Here is a 12,469-nt window from a genome sequence, read left to right as displayed (position 1 = left end):
ACGAAAAGTTTCATTTTTTTTTTTTTTTTTTTTAAATTTAGATTGTGTTTCAAAACAGAGCTGGAAGAAAGGAGGAGAGGCTGCCAAAACAGACAGCCAATAACACCCACGCCACAGCAGACTTGTGAGGCCCAGATCCCTGCTTGCCTGCAGGTGGGGAGGGAGAGGGGTGGCAGAGAGCAGGCTTTTAATGAATTGCTGGCAAAAATGCCAGTTTGATCTTAAAGTGAGCAGAGGTAGGACTAAAGAGCATGAAGGAACGCAAGAGTATCGTTGCACATAAAAATAGGCACATTTAAAGACATTTCAGAAACAATTTTCCCTTGTACTTTGCGGTTCCATCTTTATTTTAGCTTCGCCCATTTTTCTTCAGTGTACGTTTTGGAAGGGTTTTTGCACGTTAGGGGAAGCTGAGGATATCTTCACTGACGTTTTGAAAAGCCTGACTTCTGGAATGGGAGGGCTGTAAGATCCAAAGATACTCTCTTTGGGTGTTCGCGAAGCCGTTGTTGGAAAGGATGTGCATCTAATTGGTACATGACTAGTTACTGCTGTCGGGAGAGATAGCCAAAGCTTGTCTCTTGGGAACGGACCGGCTAGCAATTTATGCCAATCTGGCAACAAGGGATTTGAATCTGCTGATCAAGCACAGAAACCTCAAAGCATCTTTGTGCTCTGAGTCAGTTCTGCATCAAGGTAAAAACATGTTTTTGTGCAGAAACATCAGCTATTATGTCACATCAATTGATAATCTAATTAAAAGTACAAATAGCATTAGATGTTGCAGCCATTTATTGTGCAGCTGGTGTGCAAAGATGGGCTTTGTGAAGACCCTGAGAAGGAAGAACTTGCACTGAGCAGTTCCTGTGGTCATGCCCACTGCGGGAATTGCATGCAAATCCCTGTTCATTACCTGGTGATGTTTTGCCTTGGGTCATGTTCTGGCATGTGCCAAAATGATAGCTAAAATGAGAAGGCAGGGACAGCGCCCCATCTTATTTTATTTTGTGTTTTTCTACTTGCTGTTGGACCCTGGGGCATTTTGAAATTTTGCATGTATTTTTACGAGTAAACTTCTTGCGTGGGTGTTTATCACGGAGATGACGGGAAAAGGGATGAGGGCTTCGTGCAGTACAACTGGAGGAGCACTGCAGGCAGCTTCTGATGGGTGTAATACGGCTGTGGAGTGAAGAATCTGTCAAGGAGCTTGTTCATAACTTGGAACCTCAACATTTTACATCCTTGCTGTGTGCTCATCTACAGTTGCTCATGCCATCCTTAAATGAAGAGGCCTTTCCAAGTGGTTGCATTTCCTTCTCAGTGCCCTAGAGTGACACTACCTGAGCAGGCAACTGCCTAGAGCTTGCACAAGAGCTTGCTGGGTTTCCAGGGAACTGCGGAGTTTGGTAGGAATGTCTAAATTGTTTCTGAAATACTCAATCTACTTCAATTTTGCTGAAGTCAGAGGAGTTCATGGAAAAGCCCATTATAGAAGTGCATGTATATGCATTGGAAAGGGAGGGGGAATGAGAAATTCTGCAGGTACAGTGAGCTGTTTCTGGGATGACGAAGCAGGGCGAGTGGTTGCTTTGAAGGGCAAAGGAGGCTGGATTTCTCTGGGGTAAGGGCTCAATGTGGAAAAAAAAAAGAGCTTCCTTTCTGTTGGATTTTGAAGTTGTGTCCAGTAGCAGCCACAGATGGCACAACATCCTGGGCAGATGTGTTGCTTGGGTTTTTTTGACTGGGTGAAAACAAGTGACGAGCTGTGAAACCCTCTGAGAGCTGGAGTCTCATTTCAGGAGTCCAAATAAGTTACCGCTTCCTGCTCCTCCCTTTCTTCCCCGTTCACCCCATCAATTTACAGCACTTGGGAGGAGTGTTACTGTTTCGGGGTTTTTTTTATATCTTTCTACCCTGCTCAGAGGTGTTGGGCTAGGCAAGGCCTTGTGTCTTTTCAGCCCCAACGGTGATGGCTGACCTGTGATAAGGAAGTTCTTTGCCTCCTCCTCCTCCTTCAACCCATACAACAGACCTCTCAAATTAATGCCCAAATGAGCCCCAAAGCCAAAGTTGATTCACTCCATGGATGACTCCAGGAGCCCTTTGAGGTGGGAAGTCTCGTTGGCCTGTGGCTTTCCTGCTGGGGGGCTTCTAAACTGAAAATAGCCTGAGGGTGGCAGGGGAAGTCCTGGGGAAGGGGCTTGTCTTGGGGCCATGCACTGGCCCTCTCCCACCCTGCCTCGGTGTCCTTTAACACTTGCACTGAGCCCTGTTGGTCTGCAAGGCAAGGCTTTCACAGGAGGGCTTTCTGAGCAGGGTTTGCACAGCCCTGATGTCTCATTCTGCCACAGGCAAACTCTGCTGATGTAAGCCCATGTGTCTGGAAGTTTATTTTCAGCATAAAATAAGGAAAGCTGCTTCTGCTGAGCCACTGATCTGTGTAGGTCCTTCAAAGGGTTGTTTGACCTAGACTGTCTGAAGAGCTTCCTACCTTTTTAAATTTTTAATTCCTGCTTCTCTGGGTTCTGCTTGGCCAGTTCATTTTGATGTTTGCATCTCTTCCTTGGTAGGCTCATGTGGTATCTATTCCATGGTGCTGCTGTGAAACAGTCCTTAAGCTCTATTTCTTTCACTGCGTATTTGCTGTGCCTTGAATACTGATTGGAATAGGGAACATGGTTTCCAGTCATGAGTAGGTGCTCATTTATGGAAGAAGTTTGGGGCAGAAATAATCTAACGTATCATGGTGAGTTATTTTCTGAGTTTGTATGTAGTGGAAAACTTTTTTTGAGATACGAAGGTAGTGTAATACAACTTGGTTGGTTACTGTATTTAGTGGCGAGGCTATCAAGGGAGCTGCAGGTAGAGTGCATTGCCTCTAGGAGCTGTGGGCCAACCTCTGCAGTAATTTTTTTGACGAAACAGGAGACTTTATTTATATTTATATGGCGCTTAGGGACATGGTTTAGTGGTGGACTTGGCAGTGTTAGGTTTACGGTTGGACTTGATGATCTTAAGGGTCTTTTCCAACCGAAATGATTCTGTGATTCTATGATTCTAAGAAGTGACGCCCTCCCGCCCACAGTCTCCTTGAGCAGCTGGCTGTCTTCATCTCAGCGGTCCTGGTGTGGTGACTGAGCAGCATGCCAGGCACATGGGGCTAGTATTGACTCCAAAAATAACATTGAATAATAATGTTCAATATAATTATATTGAATATGCTGGACTCCAATATAACTGCTGGGAGACCCGTTGCTTAAATAGGACCGAGTGCCAGATAAATGAAGTAAAAAAGAGAAGATGATGCTGGTCTTTGCAAGGCGTCCTAGCATGATCAGAGGAGCTGGGTTTGACTTCCACAGGGGTTAACTTCACAGAATGTGTAGCACAGACTCGGTAACAGCGTGGAGTGATGGGGGGAAACAGTGGCCGTGTCCCTGCTGGAAGGAGCTCTGCTTCACAAATGCGGCTAAGTCAGCAAGCGTGGGAACCACGGGTGATCAGTGTAACCTCTTTGGATTTTCAGTGCCTTCAGAAATTTTCGTCATTGAAGTTCCTGAGACAACTGGGATGTAATGCAGGTCCTCTCAGTGCCTACACTGCTTTAAAGGGTTGGCCCTCTGAGTGCGAGTAGTACTTGGCTTTTCCAAACTAGAGAAGCTGCCACTGCCTTCCCTCCAGGACCTGTGCTGTTCAATGAGTTTGAACGATGATCAGCAGAAGCAGTCGATGACCTAAATTGCTGAGTGCATCATTATACAGGATAGTGAAATGTCAGGCTGTGCCAAGCTGCGGAAGGGTTTCAGGATATTTTGTGACTAGCTGATAAACTAGCAGATATGATTAAGTGTTGATAAATGTGAAATAATGCACAGTGGAGAAGGGAAAAGTGAGTCTAGCATGTATGGATGCATAATGAACCCTGGATGAGGTGCTGCCACCATGAGAAAGATCTTGCAGTTGTTGAAAGGATTTCTTGCAAGTCTCAGCTCATAATTAGCTGACAAAAAGACACAGTAGAAATAAGAGTAGGAGAAGAGAATGGAAAACCTCTGTTGTGCTACTGCTTACATGCAAAATGCACCCATATTGTAAATATTGCATGCTGTTTGGCTTCAAAGAGGGTATTGCAGGGCTACAAAGAGCCAGGAGCAGAGACGAAATAGAAGAAGGGATGAGTGAGGGTGGGTATAGATGAGTGAGGTGATAGAGGTTTGTAAAATTGTGGATGCTGTGGAGAAGGTGAATAGGAAATGATTAATCAGTATTTCGCGTGACACAATTGGGGGCACCCAATGAAATGATCAGGCAGCAGGTTTAAAACAAACAAGAGGAAGTACTTTTTCACACAGTACATAGTTAAAATTTGGAATTCACTGCCACGGGATGTTGTGGAGGCCAAAAGTATAAATGGATTCAAAAAAGGATTATACAAATTAATAGAAGATAGTTCCATCAGTGGCTATTAAGTACAATGGTCCGGATGCGGCCTCTAGCTCAGGAAGTCTCTAAATGGCCAGTTGCTGGAAGCTTGGAGCATGTACCAGGGAAGGGATTAGGGCGCCGTCCGTGGCCTGTTCCTTATGCTCTTTTCTCCTGTGCATCTGCTGCTGGCCACTATCAGGGACTGGACATGGGCGTAAGTGGACCTTTGATCTGACCTTACAAGGGTGTCTTCAGATTCTTAGTTGTGCTGGGAATCGGTACAGCCAGAAACAGCTGCCCGACACCCTTCTGTGAGGAGGTTTCAAACATCCATGTGTTCCTTTCCAGTTCTCTGTCAGTGGTCATGGACTTGCTGTCTCTGTGTTGGGAATCTTACTTGATACCTTTCACTGGGAAACATCAACTGAGATTATGTTCTTACCGTAATAAGCTGCGATGTAACAAATGCAAAATACCTGGTTAGATTTGTAAGCTTTTAGGGCGGAAAAAAGTGCACAAGGAAGACAGAGCAGGGAGAAACAAAATCTCTGTTCTTCCCAAGCAGCTCTTCCCTAGCAGCTCTATGGAGGCTGTGCTCGGGGCACAGATAAGCTAGTGTGTTACAAATCCCAGCCTCCCTTCCACACCCATGACTAAAGCACTACTTTTTGTTGCTTTTGTTGACAGGTAAGGCATTAAAGTCATTCGTATGGGCATGTGAAAGCCTTTCAAAGGTAGTCAACAGTGATACTGGACAGTGAGCCTAGCAGAACTGGTCTAGAAGTAATGGTATGTCAGTGGTAGCAGCTTCTCCTGTGCTGACAGCTGAGGTCAGCCAGAAGAGAAATGTGTGTGAAATACGCAGTTTTATCTCTTTCTAAATATTTTAATGATGTAGAATGGAGTTCTAGTGGAGGGCAGAAGAGCACTTTCTTGCCGGATCTGTAGTTTGAGCTCTTTCCTTTGTATGTTAACAGAATGACACCAGGCTTGTTAACTCACCACAACTGATTAAGAAATGCTGACCTAAAGATGCAAGGAAAGGTAAGGCTTGTTATTCTGCCTGTAGCTGAGACAACCCATTATAGGACTTCATATGAAGAGACATTGAGTAGACATCGCAACTGAGTCTTGAATGCCAGCAGCTATAAATACTGGGTGAGAGTGAATTTATGCTGTAGCTCACCAGTCAACATGCAGGAAATCACAGACTTCACTCAAGTGTTGAAAATATAATGCTAATGGACTACCATATGCATTGCAAACGTAGCTGTCTTTCCTTAGATCTGTGTCCAAAGCTGCTTCCCCTGAGAAGCTTTGAAATGTGAAATCTGATCAATGCTGACTCTTCTCAAAACATTCAAAAAGAATTTTTAAGAAAGCTGTCACCTCTGTATGTTCCCCTTCAAGAGCGAGTGGTTATTTTCTCTGAATTTCCACCATTAAAAGAAAATGGAGATATCTAAACCTGTAAATGCAACCTGTAAGTTGTTTAAATTAGCTTCATGTTTGGCACCTCAACTGACTGAAACCTGGACTTTTTAATGTATTTCAAACTGAATAATTTAGAACCATGTGTTTTATAAAGCATTGGTTAGGCTTTATTATCAAGCAGATCCATTCCCTCTTCCCTGTCTTTTCTCACCCACCCTCTCCTTGGCGATAGGTTTGGCAATGGCTTAGTGACACCCAAATCATGGGTGCAATGTCACAGACTGGGCATCCAGAGCTCCCTCCTGTTTATATTGGCATCTGTTATTATTTAGCAGCTTCTCTTTTACTTGCTTTTATTAGTAGTGTTCGCAAGGTGTGAAGCACTTTCCAAACATGATGAAAATATTCCTGTTCTGAAAAAGCTTGCAACTGACAATTTGTAGTAAGCAATGGTTTTTGTATGACTGGTTTTGAAAGCAGCTCTGTGTCTCCTCAAAGTTTCCTCGTTTGTCCTGGACGCTGTTTTGGCTGCGTTAGCCATTAGCAACGTTAAGATGTGTTGAGGTCATTATGAGAGCTTCAGGAAGCTCTTTGCCACCCATTCCAGAAGCTGTGCAGATACTCTGAGGCTATTGCAAATGCAAAGTGAAACATGTGAGCCTACTCCCTCTGAATACACTTCATTTGGAGGTGGTTTGTATCAACTTTTTTTAATTTTTTTTTTTCTCACGTGCAATGGTCTGGTGGTATTTACACAGTCAGTTACTGTGGCTCTGTGGAGAAGTGGTAACTTCTATTCAAGCAGAAGTTATGACTTCTTGCACCTTTGGCCATGTAAAGGGAACCCACAACCCAGCTGACCATGGCAGCTCCCTTATTCACTGCGTTTCTGTGCATCCTCATAATTTGACTGAGGAAGGCCTCGTAATTCCCTAATTTAAGAGGCAATTGCATACCAACATTACAGTTGCCTTTTGCGCATTAGTTAACTGAGTGATGATACAAAGCTGTTTCTGGCAGCCAAGGGGATGAAATCCAGCTGGCAGATCTGCTGGCGCGGGGTCTCAGTCAGGCAGCCCTGCTCGCTCTGCGTTTCTAGTGCTGCCGTGCTAATTGCTGGAATGTGACTCCTACCCACGGCGCGAGGGGAGAGCATGAACCCTGGCAAACGAAGGCTTGCCTAGCCCACTGCCAAAGCCTTAGCTGCCCCCGGCTCTGAAGACTGCTCCGCTTAGGTAAGTCGCTCCTCCAATGCAAGCGTTCGGGTGCTGCCCACCAAGAGCCCTGAGCCCTCCCTGCCGATTGCTGCATGAAGGGAGCAGTCCTTGCAGGGCACACGATGGCGTTGATTTTCTGTTTCCTTTTTAAGGATTTAGTTTACCCAGTTGGAAAACACTCATCAAAGGCAGTAGGGTAGGATGGTCTCCGATTCTGTGCGTTCAAGTTCTCAGGGACTCTGGTGGTGCAGATATAATAAATTGTGCTTGGCAGCTGCGAGAGCGGCTTCTAACTTCAATGGCAGTGGAAACCATGGGAAGACAGCAGCCATGTTTACTCAGGGTGCTCTCTGTCTGTTGAAAAAATGACCCCCTTCTCCAGGCGACTTCATTTTTCAGGGGAGTGCTGTTTTATAACTTTAAAAGTGTGATTTTTAAGGTCAAGATGCATTTACCATGTTTGAAAATTATTTGCTTATTGCTCAGATGAGAATGGATTCTGATATGTTGGTAGACACAGGTTTAATGAGAAGGGAAGGGATTTTTGACTTATTTTTCTCAAGACAAGACAAAACCATGTCTCCGATCAGTGAATTTAAATTAAAAAAAAAAAATCTGTATTCCTGCGTGCTCTTTCGGATTATAGACAATTCTGAAACACATTTTAGCTATATATTTGAACGGGGCACATCTTAGTCATTAGGTTTGTGCGGAGAAATAGTCAACTTGCTTTTAGTATGACACAGTCTGAAAGAAATCCAGTAATGTGCAATGCAGATACAAACATAGTCCTTGACAGATGATGGAAATCAAGGGGTGCTGGGCTTCTGGGTACCTGTTTTTTTCCACGTTCCTCTGGTCCTCCCCTCTTTGAAGAGATTTATACTGCTACTTATCAGCATTCTATATGGCAGAATGGGGCCCCACTGGGCTGGGTGTTGGAAAAACCTACTCCAGGAAATCATCTCTGATTTGCAGCCTTTATGGTCTTTGTTGTGAAAAGGGAAGCAGGGTGGGAAAAGGGAAAACAAAGAAATGGGTTGAGTAGCATGCTCCCAACCAGTGTTATGGTCTAATCTTTCATAATTGATTTTGATGTGTTTAGCAAGAGAGAAGCTAAGGGGAAAGAAAACCAAAAGGTCATGAGTTGCAGAAAGGAATGGAGGCAAATGAAATGGGATTGGGGAGGAGAGGTAAGGGCCAGGTAGAGAAAGAAATGGGAAAGAGCAGACTCGGTTGCTGGTCAGTGCAGAACAGAGAGCTGGGCAGAGTTACCAGGCATTTGAACCCGTGGCTGGGCAAGATGTCCCTGGTCTGAGAGTTACTGTGGTACAGAGAGCCAGCAAAAATTGCTGGGGGAACATGATCTCAGTCACACGTCCAGGCAAAGCAGTGTCTCAGCCAGTATGACCCATGTGGCAGTGTATGCTCTTTATGCCAAAGCTGATAAAGTACCCAAAACAATGAGCTTAATGGAGGTATTCATGGCTGAATGAATAACTGTATAGTATTATGGAGTGTATTAACAGTCCTGTATAAAATGAATAGTCTAGTCTAGAGGGTTTGGCCACCGGGCTGCTGGGAACCATGGACTCCCAGCTCCTGGAGGAGTACTTGTGTGGCTGATCAGGAGTGAACCGTGAAAGTGAACACATTGTCAGTCACTGTAAGAGTCTGACGCCAGGTAGAGCCATTCTCCGGGCAAGTGTGGTACCAGTGGAATCAAAATGAGGCAGATGGCAATGGAAATGGAGATTATTCAGAACTGAAAGCAGTGTTTGAAAGACAAAATGTTGCCTGAATCCCTAGGGCTACAAGCGGGGATATATCTTGGGTTTTGTTTCCAAGACATCAAATCTGTTCTCAAATTTTGTTAAATACATCTTTGCTTGCTATATCAGCTTCTAATCTACCACCTGTTTGTTCACAGGATCAGGGTGAAGCAGATGAATTTGTGGTGTCTAGGGAGACAGTCTGAAGAAAATGGTGGGTACAGGCACCCCTCAAAGACCTGTTGTCAAGGCTGTGCGGGCCTGGTTTTCTGCCAGTCTTCAGGGAAACTGGAATTGGGATTTGTGTAGCCGAGTGCTGAGTTTTGGGATGAGGCTATTAGTGGTCTGTGCAAACTGACACTCACCTGCAAAATCAAACAGCTGAGACACACCTTTCAGCTCCAGCCAAACCCAACGCCAAACCCAATGCGTCTCCACGCATTAGTGACTGCAGAGCGTAAGAGACTCCGGCTACTTGTCCTGGCCCTTTTGCTGACCACGCAGGGCAGCTGCTCAGGGAACCGGCTCAGAGAGCTGATTCAGCCAAAAAATAACTTGCCAGAAAAGAGGTCCTGGGAATTAAGGAGCTGGAGAAGAGCAGCTGTGGTGAAGAGATGAAGCTATGGTAGGTCAGCACTTTCTCCAAAGCAAGGCACAGGGAAACCCAGGCATTACTATCCAGCCTAAAAGGCAGGTGCTGAGACCTACACCAGTGACTGTGCTCATGAACACAAGTGGGAGAGAGCACTGGCCAAACAAGGAAGTTTTCACTTTTGTGAGAACCGTGAAGGACCATGCCTTAAATATTACCTCGCCTGTACCCACCACATTTTTTTCTTCTGCAAAGCCAGATCCATTTGATTATGGTAACTCCAAACAGTGCTCCTGGTGCAGAAGCTTTGGAGTAATTTGTTCTTTTTATCCTTTTACCAACCTATTTTGGTTGAGAGTGAACTGGCTGGAAGCTAAATAAATGCTGAAGGTGAAATCTTAAAACTGGAACACTGTTGTGAATTTAGCAGCTTAAATTTTCAATGAATGCAGTCAGTCCTGCCTGACTTGGGGTCTAAACTTAATCCTGGCATGGAAACTCCCCAGTGTTCTTCCAATGCTGGTCTGAGAGTCTAGCCCTGTTTATGGTGCTAGCCACCACATTCCCATTTGTTTGAGAGAATTCATGACAATTGACATGCCCTCTCCACCCACCCTCTCACCCTGTGGTGGCTCTAGTCCACAGTTTAACCCCCTTGAGAAATTAGTAGAAACCAACAGCTGCATATTTTGCAGTATAGAAGGATGTCTAGGAGGCCCTTTACTTTTAAACATGTATGGATCTGTGCAAAGTAAGACTATCCGTACATAGTCCGATGCTCAAATTTACTCCCAGCCTCTCCCAATTCTTTTGGAGAAAAAAGTCTATTCGGAGGAGACGACTGAGGCTTTTTCCTCCTCCTATTCCTTCTCCATCCCATCTTTAGACTGTGCAGTGTTGTTACTTTGTTGGAGCCTGTGATTGGTGTGCAGTGGATTTCACTTTCAGAGAGTTCAGCTTCTCCTTGCAATGGTCAAGCACTCCACAACCAGGTGTAGCAAGCTGCTGTTTCCAGTCTAACGACCTGTTCAAACATGACTTTGTGATAAGGCATGAGCATGCCCATAACACATGATACTTGGAATAGGTCACTGTTGGGATATTTCGCTGTGCTTTTATTAAACTGGCTGATGTCCTCGGTTTGAACTGTCTGGTTGTAGCAATAAAACTCAGCAGCTGTGAAGTCTATCAGGTGCTGAGGGACCTTTGAGCATAGGTTAAGCCCAGTGTCTTTAGGTCTGAGATGTTCAGCTTCGGAGACTTCATGCTATAAAACTGCATTTGTTGGAAAATTTAAGCTGCTAAATCCACAAATGTGTTCCAGTTTTAAGGTCTCAGCTTCAGCATTTGTTTAGCCTCCAGCCAGCTCACACTCAACTGAAATGGGCTGGTAAAAGGAAAAAAAAAAAAAAAAAAAGGAAAAAATGACTCCAGAGCTTCTACACCATGTCCCCAAAGCCATGGCGGTACCTTTCTATTTCGCAGGAGATTTTAGGAGCTCAGTTAATGATAGTTTCTGAATGCTTTGAGTTCTTCGGATGAAAGCACATATATATGCCTATATGTTATCCCTACAGAGGCCACTTACTTAGGCTAGAGCTTCCCTCTCACCTTCGTGCACACAGTAGAGAGGAGGTCTGTGTGTACAAGCGCCTTGCACAGGAGAACTGAAGGAGCCTTTTGGCTGTTCCCTGATATTTCTGAGGAATTGAGTTGATAAACACAGCAGGTGTTCGAGCTAACTTCAAGTTTTGGGCTCAGAGTAAACACAGGGGAAAAAAAAGTGCCTGCAAAACTCCTCAGCTTGCAATAAAGTATTTTTTGTCACCTGGCAAAACACAGAAAGCAACCAGACTGTTCTGGTTCTGAGCAACTTTTCTTAGTAACACTATCCTCTCTCCCTGTGGTGGCTCAACCATTTGTTAGTGGATTGGATTCTTGTTTGGCAGCTGTTCTGATTTGGTATAACAGTGACCCAACAAATGTGAGCTATGTGCTGTATGGAAGAACAGATTTCACTTGGTAGTTTGAAAATAGCCATGTCCCTTTCCATTTCTTTTCCCATTGCTTTATTATCTTTGTTCCTAGGGCTGCTGGGACAGTGAGAGTCCCAGACCCAGGCTAGCATGGACAGGTTAAGCTGATTGTTTGCTTCTTGGTCACACATGGAACTGTAATAGCCCTTGGCTGTGTTTCAGAAAGCAGTTCTGTGGCAGCTCCACCCCAGCCAGAGATGAGGGAATTATTCTCCCTAATTTACAATAGCAAGGGCAAGCGTTCCCTCCCACAAAGTTGCAACACAAGATGTGAACTGGCCTAGCTAACTCCTGCTTTTCATTCGGCCTCTGCCTCGTGCCAAGGCGGAACCTGAAGAGCAGAAAAACAAGCCACTCGTGAGAATGTTGTTATTGGAGATGCTAGGCTGGCCTTCGTAGGTATCTTCTTTAAAAATCTCAGTTTTTACCAGGAGCATGGACAAACCAAGAAGAAATGCTGGCAAGAGCCTATGTCTAGTTATTGAGCCTAAACTGACAGTGCTTGCAAAACAATTTAAATGGTCTTTTTTCATATGTTTCTGCTGTTGCTCCTGCCTCTCTGGGTTGGGGGAAATGGTCACTGCTTCACAGGCGATCAATAAACAGTATCAACAAACCTTGCCTTTTTTTCTTATGCTGTACATTGGCGAACTGGTGACTCTTCACCAGTGCAAGCGTCTAGGCGGAAACAGCTACTGTTCTAAAGCAAGGGGCTGCTTGGTGAAGAATGACACCAACAGCCTAGATCCAAGTGTACTGGAGTGAACACGTGTCTCAAGCTTGCTCATTGCTGATCAAGATCCAGGCATAAATGTAAAAACTCTGCGTGTGCGTATACATACACACGTGTTATACGCATATATTTATATATGTGTACACAAGCACACATACAATGTTTATTTAAGGCTGCATATGATAGCCATTGTTACATGACAATAGGCAGTGAACAAAGGCTGATGGTGTAGATAAATGGAATTGCTCATGTGAAGAATT

This window comes from Fulmarus glacialis, unplaced genomic scaffold (genome assembly GCF_000690835.1).
Source record: "Fulmarus glacialis isolate BGI_N327 unplaced genomic scaffold, ASM69083v1 scaffold2400, whole genome shotgun sequence".
Classification (NCBI taxonomy): domain Eukaryota; kingdom Metazoa; phylum Chordata; class Aves; order Procellariiformes; family Procellariidae; genus Fulmarus; species Fulmarus glacialis.
Note: the sequence above shows the minus strand (reverse complement) of the source record.